The 18,375-nt window shown below is 41.0% G+C and overlaps 1 non-coding gene across 1 annotated transcript; it reads left to right on the plus strand.

Annotated features, from left to right (window-relative positions):
• The first annotated feature begins 13,945 nt into the window (after positions 1-13,945).
• Positions 13,946-14,019, plus strand: trnai-aau (transfer RNA isoleucine (anticodon AAU)). Its single transcript has one exon. It is a non-coding gene; the product is annotated as a tRNA-Ile (tRNA).
• The last annotated feature ends 4,356 nt before the right edge of the window (positions 14,020-18,375 follow it).

Genomic DNA, 18,375 nt, shown 5'->3' on the forward strand with positions numbered 1-18,375 from the left:
AGAGTCAGGGTTAGAGTTAGAGTTAGAGTCAGAGTCAGAGTCAGAGTCAGAGCCAGAGTCAGAGTCAGAGTTAGAGTCAGGGTCAGAGTCAGGGTCAGAGTCAGAGTCAGAGCTAGAGTTAGAGTCAGGGTCAGAGTCAGAGTTAGAGTTAGAGTTAGAGTCAGAGTCAGAGTCAGAGTTAGAGTCAGAGTCAGAGTCAGAGTTAGAGTCAGAGTTAGAGTCAGAGTTAGAGTCAGAGTTAGAGTCAGAGTTAGAGTCAGAGTTAGAGTCAGAGTTAGAGTCAGAGTCAGAGTCAGAGTTAGAGTCAGAGTTAGAGTCAGAGTCAGAGCTAGAGTCAGAGTCAGAGTCAGGGTCAGAGTCAGAGTCAGAGTCAGAGTCAGAGCCAGAGTCAGAGTCAGAGTTAGAGTCAGGGTCAGAGTCAGGGTCAGAGTCAGAGTCAGAGTTAGAGTCAGAGTTAGACTTAGACTCAGATGGTGAGTTAGGGTTAGCCTTGGTTGCTCTTCTAAGAGGACCAGTTTACTCATTGTACCCCGGCACAGAACCATACACGCTGAAGCTGCTTTTAGTGTTTAAGCTCCTCCCAACAAATGGAACACATCACAAAACCTGAGGTCTTCACCAACGATGAGTTTAAAAACATGACTTGTTTCGGCTGCTTACCCAGAAGTCGTTGAACTTGTTTTAGCACCTACTGCATTTACAATGTTGTTTTTAAACTATTCTGTATCTCTTTTATGCATGGTTTTTATGAATCTGTTATTCCATGATGTTTATGTATTGTGTTGCTTTCTGTCGTCTCCTTATTAAGTGTTAATGATGAGGAAAGCACTTTGAATGACCTCTGTGTCTGACAATGTGTTAAATAAATAAACGTACCTTACCTGTCAGCAGCCTTAAACTGGTTTGTATCAGTGAAGCTTATCTGATCAGATTCAGATGACTGTATGGTCCATTAAATGTACATAGACTGGAAATGCGTCTTTGGCACTAGCAAATAAAACAACACTGAAAATACGAAGCAGAACAAACAGTTAACATACAAAATATTTGCTTATTTCAGTCTAAAAGTTACATTCATAACCAGTGCTAAAAGGATTGTTCTTCCACTGGCGTGTAGTCAAATAAAACATCACGTAAGAGCATGAAATATTTCATAATATCTGATTTTTAAGCATAGAATTTAAATAAATTCCTCTTCAATTAATTAAATTATCAGTACGAGAGGATATACAATGAAAAACTCACTTTTCGATGCATGTTCACATACATTATGGTATCTAGTGTTTCTTGTCACCCACATTGTGTGAAATAAGATGAGGCAGTCTGTCCGTTTGTGGGTTTGTTTCAGTCAGAAAACATTGGATTCAACAAAGGATTAAGATGTTGCCACCCTTACTATGTCACATGCAGTTTGTAGTTGGATGTTTTTACATTTAGACACCGTAAGGCTAGCTGTATCCTCCTGGTTTCAGTTAAGCTAGGTTAATCATGTGCTGGGGCTGGCTTTATATTCAGGGTACAGATATGAGCGTGACATCGATCCTCTTATTTAACTTCAGGGGGAAAAGTCAATGTCAGTATTTTGTCTCCTGCATTTTAAATTACATTTTGAGCATAAACACGAATAACAATGGAATAATACTGTTAGGGATTAATTTTGTCTTACTCCTAGGAGTCTAACCTTTTCTGTGTGTTGACATTTACGACCAACCCTAAGTCTGTTATCTGTCTTAAGGAATGGGAAGTCTCTGACTCTCGGTCACAGAGCCTAACCCCTAGTTTCCACCGGGTCCGTCTGCGGCGCGTTACGGCCACTCTAGTCAATGGGTGCTATTCCACCAGACGCGCCGCGTTACGGCTCAGAAGCGTCCCAGAAGCGTCTCGCCTCTGGGCTCCGCTCGAAATAGGATTGAAGTCTATTTTTCGATGCGACGCAGCCGTAAGGTAATGTCGGGCAGGCAGGAAGTGGAACGTTCAAAGCATATATAGCATATATACACACGCAAACTCATTTTGCAGACCCTATCCCTCCGTAGTCGTTCAAGTAGGAGGAGAAATGCCAGCGTTCTCCTCCGGTTTACAGGCACTGTGTAAATTATATATATAGAATAATTATGATGATTTTACCACTAAAATACAGCAACACATCTTTGATTCATGTCGTTTATAGCTGGGATATTACAATTATTATTAACTTTGTCTGCACAAAGTCTGTCCAGGAAATATGCTCAAATCAACTGAATCTGCGAGCCGGCATGCACGACGCTCCGCTTCCGTAATGCTTCTGAAACGCTCGTGAAACGCGCCCGGTAGGGTATGACGCCGGAGGAGGCCGGACCAAAACCGCGGCGCGCCCGTAACGCGCCGCAGACGGACCCGGTGGAAACTCGGGGTAAGAGTCAGATAAGTGATTCAGTGTCTCCAGGTGTTAACGCCCCATCCCCCAATATGGGGTTTACCTCTCTGTAAACTAGTTAAATGGTCTATCGAGAGAGAGACTGGGCAGATTTGACATGGCAACCCACCAGTGCAGTCAGAATCTCTGGTTGTGTGACCTGTGATGTGAATTTCTCCGGCCGATGCTTGTATTAAAGATCCGTGTTTGACATCAAAGCTCCAACTCTCCTCGTGTCTTAACTCTCCATTGCTGCAGAGGATTCCCTTACAAATACCACAATTATTTTTACATCAAGGGCTTAATTAAAAGAACCACAATGCACTGTTGATTAAAAAAATACGTTGTGCATACTACACCTGCTGAAATATACATGCATCGATATTAAAGGATTTTCTTCAACCAAACATTTGACATTGCTCCGCTCTTACATTGGGTTTTTCGGTAAATTGGATTCCAGCTCCATTAAACCGCCCAGTCTGAGATACTTCTTCTTCGACACAGTACATTTTAATCTCTTTAACCGCATCTAAAGTAACAGAACAGGAGTCTTTCCAGTGAATATATCACTACTGTCAGTCAGGGGTGGGACTGGGAGCAGAGATCACACCTTGAAGAGGGAATCGAAATGGAAGTTTATGAATTTTAATTCTGAATGAATCATCTCAAGCTGTGGCAATTCCTGATGGTGGAAGGAGAACTCACCGTACTCTACCGTTAATAATGTGTAATCATGCACACAAAGGGACTATAATACAAGAACACAACCACAGACAAAAGCTGTTCAGTCAACCTGACATAGAGACAATTAAATGGCAGAAAAACATGTTGCATGACCCTTTTAATGTCTGAAGGATAACATTGATAGCATTGCAAGTCAAAAAGTCAAGGTCAATGTCTCTGTGTGTTGGAGACAGACAGGGAGATCGAAGTGCTGTTTCTCACCATCCCAAAGATTACAATATGTATAAAAACATACACCTGTACAGCCACTTATATATTACAAATACATACTGACACATATACACATTAACGGAGCGTCCACACTACAGCTTCAAAAATAGCTTGGAGCTGGGCGTGTCTGTAGCTTGGGAACGCGACCAACAACCAATCACATGAATCTCCCGCCCCCGACATACAAAGCAAAAAACCCCGGGGATTTTATGCGAGCAATATATATATATATATATAAACTCCCCAAACAGGCGAAAACCTACCAGTTTCCCCCACTGTCTCTGCCACCTCCCTCCATGCCTGGTTCCTCCGGTTTGTGTCCCGGTAGGTGAAGAGGGTCTGGTCATACAAAACCGGGTGATTTGCTACGGCGATAGTTAGTTTCTCCTCCGACTTTTTTTGAAATATAGAAATGAACGGCGGGATATCTCTCCCAGCTTAGACGCGGTTTGATTGGCTACGGCTTCAGCTGTCAGATTTTGGGAAACGGGATTTGATTGGCTGGCGCTGGCTACTCCGGCGTCTCCGGCGTCAGAAGTTGAACATTGTTCAGACGCCGGAGACGGACCGCTCTGCTACCCACAATTCAGTTCGGCGAAAAGCGAGGCAACGTGACGTCACCGCATTCAAAGTGAATGGGCAGACGCGTTGGAAACCGATTTTGAAGCTGTCGAAGCTGGAGTGTGAGAGACATCAATAAAAAGGCACAACACAATTATGTAAAAGAAAATAACGTCCAGTAGACTACACTCATAAACAGATGAAGATGAATATATTACAAAGGTAAAAATATCTGAAATCTGCAAACACATTAACGTGATGAAGGTGAGAACAAATGGTTATGCAACGCGCAGTCAAGGTGTGATAATCTGCATGTCTGCTATCAGTGTCTGACTTTTATTCTTAGACGTTTGCTTTAAAACTTTTGCCCCATGGCTTTGACTTGCTCCTCCCTGGGAAACCTGCACGGCTTGTATTGTGATGTCAGTATGAGGTTTAGGGTCAAAAGGCTGTGGTGTCTAATGTTGCACAGAAACACTGCAACAAATGAGCAAATGAATATATTTTATATTTATTTAATATATTTTTATATTATTTATAAAATATTATTATTTATATTATATTATTATTTTTATATTTTATTTTATCATATTTAATTTTATTATATTATATTTTATTATATTTAATATTTTAATATATTTGAAAACCCTATTTTAAAGAGGCCCTTTTATGCTTTTTTGTGGTGTTCCCTTTCCTTTGTCGTGATATCTTGTCTCAACAGTTACTGTATCACTTTATTTATGTATTGTTATCTTTATTTGTTTTCTATTTTATGTGTGAAACCTATTTTTCACTGTTGCTGCTAAATAAAGTTCCATGTTATCTTATGTAGTACATTTTTAAGCATGTCGATTTTTTAAAAGAGGCAGCAATGAATGTAAATGTGAAACGTATACAGAGGAATGCACACAGTTTACGGTATGAAAATGGACAGAATGAAGAAGATCCATGCATCCATCCATCCATCCATCTTCTCCCGCTTATCCGTGGTCGGGTCGCGGGGGTAGCAGTTCCAGCAGAGAGCCCCAAACTTTCTTTTCCCTGGCGACATCAACCAGCTCTGACTGGGGGGTCCCAAGGCGCTCCCAGGCCAGCGAAGAGATATAATCCCTCCACCTGGTCCTAGGTCTACCCCTTGGTCTCTTCCCAGAATGAAGAAGATGTCTCTCATAAAGTTAACTTCAGTTTCAGTGCACACTTGGTGTTAGGTTTCCCGAGAAGTGTCTCGAGATGAGAACCCGCTATGCAAGCACTACCACCGAGACTGTGGTGAAGTGTCAAAAAGGCTTTATTTTGTCCACGACACTGACGGAGTTGACGAAGCTCACGTAGAGGGAAGACGTGGAGCTGGGCTACTCAGGAGGGGAGGCTGGGCGTGGCAGGCAGAGCGGCAGGTATGTGGATCTGGAACAGGAAGAACAAGCAGGATTAGGAAATGATCTCCCTTCACTAGGAGCATCAAAAAGTCACCAGGAAAAACCACTCGTAGGCCTGGACGATAGTTTACCACGGAAGAATAAACGAAGAACTGGCGAAGTCTGAAGATGGGAACCGGGGTTTTAAGCAGGTGCAGGTGAGTCGTGGCAATCAGTGAGATGAGCAGCAGCTGAGGAGGTGAGTTGGCGGGAATCGGAATGTAGGTAGCCACGCCCAGCCAGGGAGACAGACACACAGCCCAGCCAGGGAGACAGACACACGGCCCAGCCAGGGAGACAGACACACGGCCCAGCCAGGGAGACAGACACACGGCCCAGCCAGGGAGACAGACACACGGCCCAGCCAGGGAGACAGACACACAGCCCAGCCAGGGAGACAGACACACGGCCCAGCCAGGGAGACAGACACACGGCCCAGCCAGGGAGACAGACACACGGCCCAGCCAGGGAGACAGACACACGGCCCAGCCAGGGAGACAGACACAGAGCCCAGCCAGGGAGACAGACACACGGCCCAGCCAGGGAGACAGACACACGGCCCAGCCAGGGAGACAGACACACGGCCCAGCCAGGGAGACAGACACACGGCCCAGCCAGGGAGACAGACACACGGCCCAGCCAGGGAGACAGACACACGGCCCAGCCAGGGAGACAGACACAGAGCCCAGCCAGGGAGACAGACACAGAGCCCAGCCAGGGAGACAGACACACGGCCCAGCCAGGGAGACAGACACACGGCCCAGCCAGGGAGACAGACACACTGCCCAGCCAGGGAGACAGACACACAGCCCAGCCAGGGAGACAGACACACAGCCCAGCCAGGGAGACAGACACACGGCCCAGCCAGGGAGACAGACACACAGCCCAGCCAGGGAGACAGACACAGACAGGGGGAAAGAAGGAGGAAGTACTGCAGATCCTCACAGTTGGGTTCCCAATGTCTGACACAGCCGTCCCACTGTCTGTTATGCTACGCACGGAATTCTTTATTATTCCGCCGGGTTATTTTGACCCTCTTCTCCTCCCGCATTGAACATCGCAGAAGCTCCGTTCAAACATCAACACGTTCAGCTCGGTCGGGAATCGATGGCTGTTACTTTTCTCATTCATAACTTTCACAATTCCAGAGATACATCCCATAATACATCACATTTTTAACATGGTAGTCAATGGAGGAATCTTCAGACTTCAACAAATCTTCATGCGACTTCAACTGCTAACTGTTCCTTCATACTTTCACTCAGAAACCTCATTCCAACTTTCAAATGTTGCAAATCTTTCTGACATTATTCGTGTCAAACAACTTTTAAAGCTGATTCGTACTTTTAGAGATAGTAAACATTGTTCAGCGACAGATCATTCGCCATCAAGTTTGCAGTTCAAATATTCTGCAGCTTTTCCAAGCCTTTTCACTTTCTTCTCTTCTCTCATCACACATTCAAGCCCCCAGAATTTCAATCTAAATTCTTCACTTTCTCCTTACACATTACATTTCAGCAGTTCAGCGTCAGCTTTTCAGCACAAAGCGGGGGAGTGCATCTGACGAAGAGATAGGTTGCTGTGCTCCCTCTCTCTGTTTCTTATCTATATCTAATAGAACTGCTCGGGTCTTGATAGACTGAGTGGGGAAGGTCATGAGATCTTTCTAGAGGGTTATCAAGAATAGCTCTTATCCAATGACCTTCCCCCTCTCTGTCTGAGTCTGTGTATTCTCTTGTTCCCATTAACCCAGCCAAATCTTTCTTCTTGTCTTGTATCTATATCTACGCCGGGATCCGGAGTCCAGGCTGATCCTCTTGCTGTAGTCCTGTGTCCTGGATCCTCCATCCTGAGTTCTGGATTAAGTCGTGGACTTCGGGTCGTGGCTGAACCTGTCTCTGCGGTCCTGCCTTGGGTCTCGTCATGCTGCTTCCCTGATGGCTTCCTCAGGATTGTAGCTGACATCCTCGTGGATTCATCTTCTCATTACAGACACATGCATTTCCTATCATTCGGTCTATATGCTGTAACATGTATTATCTCTGATTTACACACGGCATCTATTGCACGTCTGTCCGTCCTGGGAGAGGGATCCCTCCTCTGCTGCTCTCCCTGAGGTTTCTCCCATGTTCCCTTTAAACCGTGGGTTTTCTCTGGAAGTGTTTCCTTGTACGATGTGAGGGTCTAAGGACAGAGGGACTAAGGACAGAGGGTCTAAGGACAGAGGGTCTAAGGATAGAGGGTCTAAGGACAGAGGGTCTAAGGACAGAGGGTCTGAGGACAGAGGGTCTGAGGACAGAGGGTCTGAGGACAGAGGGTCTAAGGACAGAGGGTCTAAGGACAGAGGGTCTAAGGACAGAGGGTGTCGTTTTTCTCATACTGATATTCTGAACAATCTGTGCTGTTGTATTTGCTTTAAAGTGTCTCTACTGTAGGCTATTTTTATTTATAAATGTGCTATATAAATAAAACTTGATTTGATTTGATAAAGCATTCCCACGAGCAATTTCCTCAGGAATTGCATTCTCTAGTTATCTAACTTTAGTTGCAACAACAAACAACAACAACACTTTTAAAAGAACATCTTCTGCTGTAATGAAACATTTCCGAGCCGGTTTATTTCCACGTCAGTGATTTGACAAACAAACAGATGATAAATAAAGTATGTAATCTAATCTTTATGCATGAAGAGATGCCCCATCGGGAATGCAGAGACTTCTCTCCGGGCTCAGGCGATGGAGGGGAAGGAAAAAACGAATTATTATACTTTTTAGAAAGTGTTTTTCTTCGATTGTCAGCGTCTCTGTTTCCATGCAGAGTTTGAGTGAAAGAAAGCTGTCGGTCTGGAGCTCCCGCTGTAATCCTCTGTCTCTGGCGATGTCGATGGGTGGTCGACTTGCTTGAGTTACCTCAGCGTATACAAAGAGCGCATATTCGCCTCGGCTCCACGTGAAACCCCTTTGTTGAGCTGAATCCAGTTCCACTCAGATGTCACTTCCTGTATGCATCTGTTGCTGCTCATCCCTCTGGTTTGATTGTATTGATGCCAAGTGACAATGATAGGCTTATTTGTAACATAATAGACATGAATCATTTACATATAGCAGCTGGCAGCTCATCGGTGCTGGAAATGGCACCCAGGAAGCCACACTGCATTATCTCCCAGATTCATCATTACGTACTGGTAGACCAGTGCTTCTCAAAGTGTGGTCCGCGGACCACTGGTGGTCCGTGAGCGCCCCCTAGTGGTCCGTGAGTATATTTGTAACATTTCACATTTTACATAAATTAATGAATTTGAGTTTTTCCGCACTCTCGCGGGAATATCTCCGCAATGGAGCGAGCTTAAGTTTCACTTTAAATTGCATGATATAGCCCAGATAAGCACCTTCGTCACACATGTTGCCACTTGTGTGTCCCATTGTCAAGCGATTTGTAATCTGTTCTAGAAAACCGATGTGATTTTGTATATTTGTGGAGTTAGGTGGTCCGCGAGTGTTTTTTTATTGGTTACGTGGTCCTTGGTATGAAAAAGTTTGAGAAACACTGTGGTGGACAATGCTCTTAATGGCACCTCGGAGACGTCGTTCTGCGTCCCTGAGTGAGCCCAGCGTTCCTCAACAGCAGGCTTTTTAACATGTAACTGGGAGAGCGGCTTTCGTCCATTAAGGTCCCACACTTTAGAAACCAGGAGATACTAGAGAGGCAAACTCAGAGGGCGTTTTGAAACGGCAGCTGAAGACTTTCGGGATCATTTTTAACGATCAAAATCCTCCTTGAATTGGTCCACTGGTCTTTATTGTCCATATCATATTGATCCTGCTCGTCTTCTGTCTTTCTCACGTGTCTGAGTCTGTTCTCTGTTGTTCTTGATGGCTTTTGATTATGTGTTGTGTTTATTCTCTTGCCTATTTGAACGCCTTGTGTCTCTTGAAATGATGTGTACAGTATCAGGTCAATGTGCTGCATGTTTTAATAGGTTTCAAATGGAATGTCTTATCTTCTGTACTGTGTGTGTTGGTGTTCTTTTGTTGTTAAAGCACTTTGAGCTGCATATTAAAAGTGCTGTACAAATAAACACGTTGTTATTATTATTACTATACAGGAGGACAAAGCACTGCTCTGTAGCTCACAGCTGATCTATACAGAAAAGTAAAAACATCAGGCTCACCTTTTATAAGGGCGCACTAAATAAATAGTTGCACCATATTTGTTAGCCTCAATTAAACCTCTTCCTTTCATAAGAAGAGAGTGAACAGCCACAACATTCATTTATAAAACAGTCCACTTACGTTCAGAGCGGATATGCTTGCTGTTTTGTTTTTTTATAAATCCTTTTAGTTGCTCAGTGGGCAAATAAATAATCCACTTCCGAGTGATTCTTTATCCCGTGAGAGATTACATCTCTCTGGGAGATCGAGGGGTAATTACCTGCGGTGTGTGGCCAACAACTCCTTCAGTGGAAAGGTCGATATTGAACGGCCACTCGTGAAATAATGGCAAATTGTAAGCAGTCATTTCTGCATATTTGCTTAAAGAGACAAGTATATTGTGTCTTCTTTGGTGAAACGTAGCCAAGTAGTATACACAAGTATATTTCTGAGTTAATATTGAGGTAATATTTCATGGAATGTAATTTTCTACAATTTTAAAGAAAATATTCTACTTTTTAGTCACTACATTTATTTGACAAGATGAGTTACTTTGCAGGTTCATATTTGGATCAACAAAAATGACATTGATTAATTAATTATAACGTACTATTATGGATTAAGATACATCAGGGGGGTATACTGCGAAGCAGGATTTTCGCTTAGCCGGCTAAATTCAGGGAAAACTCCGGCTTTCCGGTCCTACGAAGCTGGTTCTCTTTTTAGCAGGCTAGATCTCCATGGTAATATATGCTAAGCAGCTAACCTGGTCGGGACCAGGTTAGGTTGCAGGCTAAGAGCTCAACTCAGTGAAAGCACCGCCTGCTGACCAATCAGAGCTCAGTGTGCGGAGTTTAAAGCGATCAAGTCATATTACAGGAGAAAGGAAATACAGAAAAGCTGCCGTCGCAGGAAAGACGGCCGGCAAAAATCACCGACTGTGTGAACGTGAATATTAACAGAATATCACCTCCATCTTCAGAGCAATCTGACTATTATAACATTAGCGTTAAGAAAGCTTACTTAAATATCGGCCACAACATAAGTACCCGGATCAGAGTACATTAAGTACAGTCCGCGGCATATCACTTCATAATGTATCATATATCTCCTTATCTGAGTCAGCTGAGCCGTATCTGGCCGTGCAACACTCACAGTGTCACATACTGTATGCAGAAGTATTATTTTAAGCAACACATTAAGTTGACGAAACACTCGAGACAAATGTAATTAAAGTCAGATCGTGTTTTAGACGGGCAGTGATATCATAAACCTGTTGATGTACGCATTCAAACACTTGTTCTGTTACCAGCTGTATTCACCTTGCAGGTGCAGCTCTGTGGCTTTTATCCTGGATAAAGTGTTTAAGTCATGGATGTTTAAAGTTTAACTTCTTCATTTTTGACTAGTATTAAAGTTCACTTTTCATTCAGGAAGTATGACGCTGCGCTGTCAGTAGCTTCTCCATGTTTGTGATTGGTCGAATGCTCCAGATACCACCCCTTTCATGTGAACGCGCACCTAACTAGATAGGACACGGCTGGCTTGAGCGATCCACTTGATAACCAGCGTCGTAGTACAGTTTAGCGAGAGCGCGTATGTTTTGGATTAGGCCAACCGGCTAACTCAAACATATCCAGGTTAGGTTGAACCAGGTTCGCAGTATAGGCCCCAGGTGTAGCTTCTTCTAGTTGGATAATTAATACTAATAGTTTTATACTTTTACTCAACTAACATTTTAATGCCGAACTTCCGCTTGTAACAGAGACAGTGATATTATTACTTTTACTAAAGGAACCGATCCAGGTTCTTCTTCCACCGCTGCGTATCGCATTGTATCGTTGTGTATTGTATTGTATCGTGTTGTTATTTATTGTATCGTGTTTTAATGTATTTTATCATATCATACCTATTCTATTTTATTGTATCACATCGTAATGTATCAAAACGTATTGTATTGCATTCTATTGTATTGTATCACATGATATGGTAACGTTTCAAATCATATTGTATCATATAGTATTCTGTCTTATCCTGATGTATCGTTATGTATCGTATCGTATCGTATCTTTATGTATCTTATATTATATGGTATTGTATTATATCCTGTTGTATTGTATCGTATCTTTATGTATTGTATCGTATGGTATCTTTATGTATCTTATCGTGTTGTATCGTATCGTATTGTATCGTATTGTATCGTATCTTTATGTATCGTATATTATATGGTATTGTATTCTATCCTGTTGTATTGTGTCTTTATGTATTGTATCGTATGGTATCTTTATGTATCTTATCGTGTTGTATCGTATTGTATCGTATCTTTATGTATCGTATTGTATTGTATCGTATCGTATAATCTGGCTAGTACTTCAGTACAATAACAAGTAACTGACCAATCATCTTCCATGAACAGGTATTTATTTGTATCTTTCGCAGTAGAACAATCAGCTGCCAGCCGGTGTTGTCCAGCCTCGGCACGTGAGCGCACGGAGCCTTGTTCCAGCCATGGAACGGGGGAAGTTGACGGCCGTGGGAGCTGAATGTGTTTTTTTTTGTCACCCCGCTTGAGAGTGGTTGTTTGGGCGAGGTGTGAGTGGCTGAGGGAGCCCCGGCTGCACTTTGCAGATACACAATGCTGTGCTTTCGTGCCCAGAGCCGTCAGAATGGCCCGTCAGGCTGCTATCTCCTGGGACACGCTGCTGCAGTACAGGGGGATTAACGCTTTTCATGAAGCATTTTCACAGCCAAAGGTGTGTGCAATAGCAGCCTGTGTGCCATTTCCCACATCAAGGGCGCATTGAACTTTGCTGGACCCTGAAGACTGCCACTATGCAGGAGGGATTTCTGCTATGTAGACTAATTGGGTGGTTTGGAGGTTTTTTAACTGCACGGCAACAGAGCAAGTCAGACAATCCTTTTTTTCAGAACAAAAATATATTGTTATATTATATTGTTTATAATATAGTTAATTATGCTCACAGAGAAGTGTGGTAAAATGGGACAGAATGTACTCCTATGGACTGCAAGGTGAATTAAAAAAGTGTAATTGTTTATATTTGCTTGAGGTAATGCATTCAGGTTGATGCAAGAGCCGCGAGTCCTCGGAAAATATCAAAAGAAACATGTGTGTTCATTGAAATCCTCTGATGTAAACGGATGCTAATTATGTTTTTAAACTTCTATACTTTACTTTTGTTCTTAGCAGTGTTATTCCGGATTCCACTGATGAAATCAGACTGAGACCAGTCTGGAAACGATCTGTAATAGCATTTTCAAATTGAGCACACAATCTGTGACAATTAACAATCCCTTTGACCCAGAGTGATACATTGCTTGTACTTGAAGCCCATTTGTTACAGCCTTATCTGTGAGGGCGCTGATAAGAGGACTGCATCGTCCAGACTGCACTGGAAAAGAGAGACGCACACTGAAGATTTGAGCTATGACTGTTGTGGCTTTTCCTAAAACATGTTGAGTGTCTGTGTCCAAACAAACATATTTTGCCCAAAAACATATTGAATGTGTTACACTTTGTGGCATAATGGGTTTGAATACAAACATACATTGAAATGCTTTAAAATAAGCTTATAAACAATATTATTACACGGCTTAGTTGTATTCTCGATTCTAATTGGTCAATTCAGAACATGTGACACGTGGTTAATACAGTAGTACAGACCGCTGTCAAGGACGATAATGACCGTTGCTAAGGAGGATCAAGGGAGAGAAAGGAAAATAAGTGAAAAGACGGACGGAGCGCTGGACGTCAGATACATCAGCAGAAGCGGAAGGAAAGTACTTATTGATTGCATGAATACATATATTCATCAAGTGTCCCACCAAGTGTCCTTTGTGTTTGAAGATATGTCAAAAAAGCAGTGCAAATCATGGCCGGTTGGCTCAGTTGGTTAGCGCGTGGTGCTGTTGACGCAGAGGTTGCAGATTCGATACCCGTACTGGCCAAGCATAGATTTTGGAGCGGTGGTTTGAGGAGACTTGCGCTGGAAACTGGAGGGTTGCCGGTTCGAGTCCCGATGTGCACAACACTGCCGAATTGCTCAATATAACACATGACATAGAGCTTGAGGGACATGCCGAATTAAAGAGTGATATGGAATGATACAATTAAATGTATTATAAAAATATATTCCAGCAGCATAACACAAAGCAAGTTACTAATTAAAAGAGTAGAAATAAACAATTCTAAAATAGAAACATCTCAAAATAGAAATAGAAACAAACCAGCATTAGAGAGTAAGAAAGATATACTGATGACCGTTCAGATAACAAATCTATAAACTGACAAAGTATTTTGAGGTATGGACTTTAATATATTTAAAGAAAAGTATTAAATGTTCAAATTTCACAGTTCTTAATAATTGCAAAAATATATATATATTCATCTAAAGTGTCACACCAAGTGTTCCTTGTTTTTGAAATTATGTCTAAAAAGCACTAGACAATGTGGCCGGTTAGCTCAGTAGGTTAGAGCGTGGTGCTAATAACGCCAAGGTTGTGGGTTCGATACCCGTACTGCCCAATGAGATATTTTAGGGCTCTGATTGGTTGGGACTTGGCTTGGGAACCGAAGGGTCGCCGGTTCTAGTCCTGGACACACAGGGGCCGTTTCTCAATGTCGAGTAAAGCTGCTCCAGAGCCACTATTTCAAGCATACTACATCATCGAGTGGCGCCGAAGGACTGTTTAAATGCCCAGCATACATGTGCTACCAAGCAAGACTCCTCGACATTGAGAGACGGCCAGAGTATGGACCGGGAGCTGAAGAGGTGCCAGTTCACCTGCTGGTCGCTGCCGAAGTGTCCAACCAAAGTGTGTTAGTCCTCCTTCTCAGAGATGTCAAAAGTACACACATCCGTTACTCAAGTGGAAGTACAGATACTCATGTTTAAAAATACTCTGGTGAAACTAGAAGTACTGACTAAACTTCTTTACTCAAGTAACAGTAAAGAGGCTTTGAAGTGTACTTCAGTAAAAAGTACCCATAGCTAGCAGCTGCTTTAAAGAGTACCTGACCTCCCTTTATATTAATAGAACAATAATGTCATTGTTAGCTAATGAATGTTTCCATGGTGACCAACGGCAACATGACAACGTTTCCATTGGTCCCTCTTCTTTAGAGAAGACCAGGAAGTGATGGATACACGGATCGTGTTCCAACCAATAGGCACGCAGTGACTCTAAAGAATAATGATCACGCACCAACACACATTCAGACTAAAGGAACCAGCTGTTTGGAACATGAGAGAAGTAGAAAGTACAGGTATTTGAGTTCAACATGTAAGAAGTAGAAAGTACAGGTATTTGAGTTCAACATGTGAGAAGTAGAAAGTACAGGTATTTGAGTTCAACATGAGAGAAGTAGAAAGTACAGGTATTTGGGTTCAACATGTAAGAAGTAGAAAGTACAGGTATTTGTGTTCAACATGTGAGAAGTAGAAAGTTCAGGTATTTGAGTTCAACATGTGAGAAGTAGAAAGTACAGGTATTTGGGTTCAACATGTAAGAAGTAGAAAGTACAGGTATTTGGGTTCAACATGTAAGAAGTAGAAAGTACAGGTATTTGAGTTCAACATGAGAGAAGTAGAAAGTACAGGTATTTGGGTTCAACATGTAAGAAGTAGAAAGTACAGGTATTTGTGTTCAACATGTGAGAAGTAGAAAGTTCAGGTATTTGAGTTCAACATGTGAGAAGTAGAAAGTACAGGTATTTGGGTTCAACATGTAAGAAGTAGAAAGTACAGGTATTTGTGTTCAACATGTAAGAAGTAGAAAGTACAGGTATTTGTGTTCAACATGTAAGAAGTAGAAAGTACAGGTATTTGAGTTCAACATGTAAGAAGTAGAAAGTAGAGGTATTTGGGTTCAACATGTAAGAAGTAGAAAGTACAGGTATTTGGGTTCAACATGTAAGAAGTAGAAAGTACAGGTATTTGTGTTCAACATGTAAGAAGTAGAAAGTACAGGTATTTGTGTTCAACATGTAAGAAGTAGAAAGTTCAGGTATTTGAGTTCAACATGTGAGAAGTAGAAAGTACAGGTATTTGGGTTCAACATGTAAGAAGTAGAAAGTACAGGTATTTGTGTTCAACATGTAAGAAGTAGAAAGTACAGGTATTTGTGTTCAACATGTAAGAAGTAGAAAGTACAGGTACTTGAGTTCAACATGTAAGAAGTAGAAAGTACAGGTATTTGGGTTCAACATGTGAGAAGTAGAAAGTACAGGTATTTGGGTTCAACATGTGAGAAGTAGAAAGTACAGGTATTTGTGTTCAACATGTGAGAAGTAGAAAGTACAGCTATTTGAGTTCAACATGTAAGAAGTAGAAAGTACAGGTATTTGAGTTCAACATGTAAGAAGTAGAAAGTACAGGTATTTGAGTTCAACATGTAAGAAGTAGAAAGTAGAGGTATTTGGGTTCAACATGTGAGAAGTAGAAAGTACAGGTATTTGTGTTCAACATGTGAGAAGTAGAAAGTACAGCTATTTGAGTTCAACATGTAAGAAGTAGAAAGTACAGGTATTTGAGTTCAACATGTGAGAAGTAGAAAGTTCAGGTATTTGAGTTCAACATGTAAGAAGTAGAAAGTACAGGTATTTGTGTTCAATATGTAAGAAGTAGAAAGTACAGGTATTTGAGTTCAACATGTAAGAAGTAGAAAGTTCAGGTATTTGGGTTCAACATGTAAGAAGTAGAAAGTACAGGTATTTGTGTTCAACATGTAAGAAGTAGAAAGTACAGGTATTTGAGTTCAACATGTGAGAAGTAGAAAGTTCAGGTATTTGAGTTCAACATGTAAGAAGTAGAAAGTACAGGTATTTGAGTTCAACATGTAAGAAGTAGAAAGTACAGGTATTTGTGTTCAACATGTAAGAAGTAGAAAGTACAGGTATTTGAGTTCAACATGTTAGAAGTAGAAAGTACAGGTATTTGAGTTCAACATGTAAGAAGTAGAAAGTAGAGGTATTTGGGTTCAACATGTGAGAAGTAGAAAGTACAGGTATTTGTGTTCAACATGTAAGAAGTAGAAAGTACAGGTATTTGAGTTCAACATGTAAGAAGTAGAAAGTTCAGGTATTTGGGTTCAACATGTTAGAAGTAGAAAGTACAGGTATTTGAGTTCAACATGTAAGAAGTAGAAAGTACAGGTATTTGAGTTCAACATGTAAGAAGTAGAAAGTTCAGGTATTTGAGTTCAACATGTAAGAAGTAGAAAGTACAGGTATTTGAGTTCAACATGTAAGAAGTAGAAAGTACAGGTATTTGAGTTCAACATGTGAGAAGTAGAAAGTACAGGTATTTGAGTTCAACATGTAAGAAGTAGAAAGTACAGGTATTTGAGTTCAACATGTAAGAAGTAGAAAGTACAGGTATTTGAGTTCAACATGTAAGTAGAAAGTACAGGTATTTGTGTTCAAAATGTAAGAAGTAGAAAGTACAGATTTGAGTTCAACATGTGAGAAGTAGAAAGTACAGGTATTTGAGTTCAACATGTAAGAAGTAGAAAGTACAGGTATTTGAGTTCAACATGTGAGAAGTAGAAAGTACAGGTATTTGAGTTCAACATGTAAGAAGTAGAAAGTACAGGTATTTGAGTTCAACATGTGAGAAGTAGAAAGTTCAGGTATTTGAGTTCAACATGTAAGAAGTAGAAAGTACAGGTATTTGAGTTCAACATGTAAGAAGTAGAAAGTACAGGTATTTGTGTTCAACATGTAAGAAGTAGAAAGTACAGGTATTTGAGTTCAACATGTTAGAAGTAGAAAGTACAGGTATTTGAGTTCAACATGTAAGAAGTAGAAAGTAGAGGTATTTGGGTTCAACATGTGAGAAGTAGAAAGTACAGGTATTTGTGTTCAACATGTAAGAAGTAGAAAGTACAGGTATTTGAGTTCAACATGTAAGAAGTAGAAAGTTCAGGTATTTGGGTTCAACATGTTAGAAGTAGAAAGTACAGGTATTTGAGTTCAACATGTAAGAAGTAGAAAGTACAGGTATTTGAGTTCAACATGTAAGAAGTAGAAAGTTCAGGTATTTGAGTTCAACATGTAAGAAGTAGAAAGTACAGGTATTTGAGTTCAACATGTAAGAAGTAGAAAGTACAGGTATTTGAGTTCAACATGTGAGAAGTAGAAAGTACAGGTATTTGAGTTCAACATGTAAGAAGTAGAAAGTACAGGTATTTGAGTTCAACATGTAAGAAGTAGAAAGTACAGGTATTTGAGTTCAACATGTAAGTAGAAAGTACAGGTATTTGTGTTCAAAATGTAAGAAGTAGAAAGTACAGATTTGAGTTCAACATGTGAGAAGTAGAAAGTACAGGTATTTGAGTTCAACATGTAAGAAGTAGAAAGTACAGGTATTTGAGTTCAACATGTGAGAAGTAGAAAGTACAGGTATTTGAGTTCAACATGTAAGAAGTAGAAAGTACAGGTATTTGAGTTCAACATGTAAGAAGTAGAAAGTACAGGTATTTGAGTTCAACATGTAAGAAGTAGAAAGTTCAGGTATTTGAGTTCAACATGTAAGAAGTAGAAAGTACAGGTATTTGTGTTCAACATGTAAGAAGTAGAAAGTACAGGTATTTGTGTTCAAAATGTAAGAAGTAGAAAGTACAGGTATTTGTGTTCAACATGTAAGAAGTAGAAAGTACAGGTATTTGAGTTCAACATGTAAGAAGTAGAAAGTACAGGTATTTGAGTTCAACATGTAAGAAGTAGAAAGTACAGGTATTTGAGTTCAACATGTAAGTAGAAAGTACAGGTATTTGTGTTCAAAATGTAAGAAGTAGAAAGTACAGATTTGAGTTCAACATGTGAGAAGTAGAAAGTACAGGTATTTGAGTTCAACATGTAAGAAGTAGAAAGTACAGGTAT

The sequence above is a fragment of the Pseudochaenichthys georgianus genome, chromosome 9 (assembly GCF_902827115.2).
Source record: "Pseudochaenichthys georgianus chromosome 9, fPseGeo1.2, whole genome shotgun sequence".
In the NCBI taxonomy this organism is placed as follows: Eukaryota; Metazoa; Chordata; class Actinopteri; order Perciformes; family Channichthyidae; genus Pseudochaenichthys; species Pseudochaenichthys georgianus.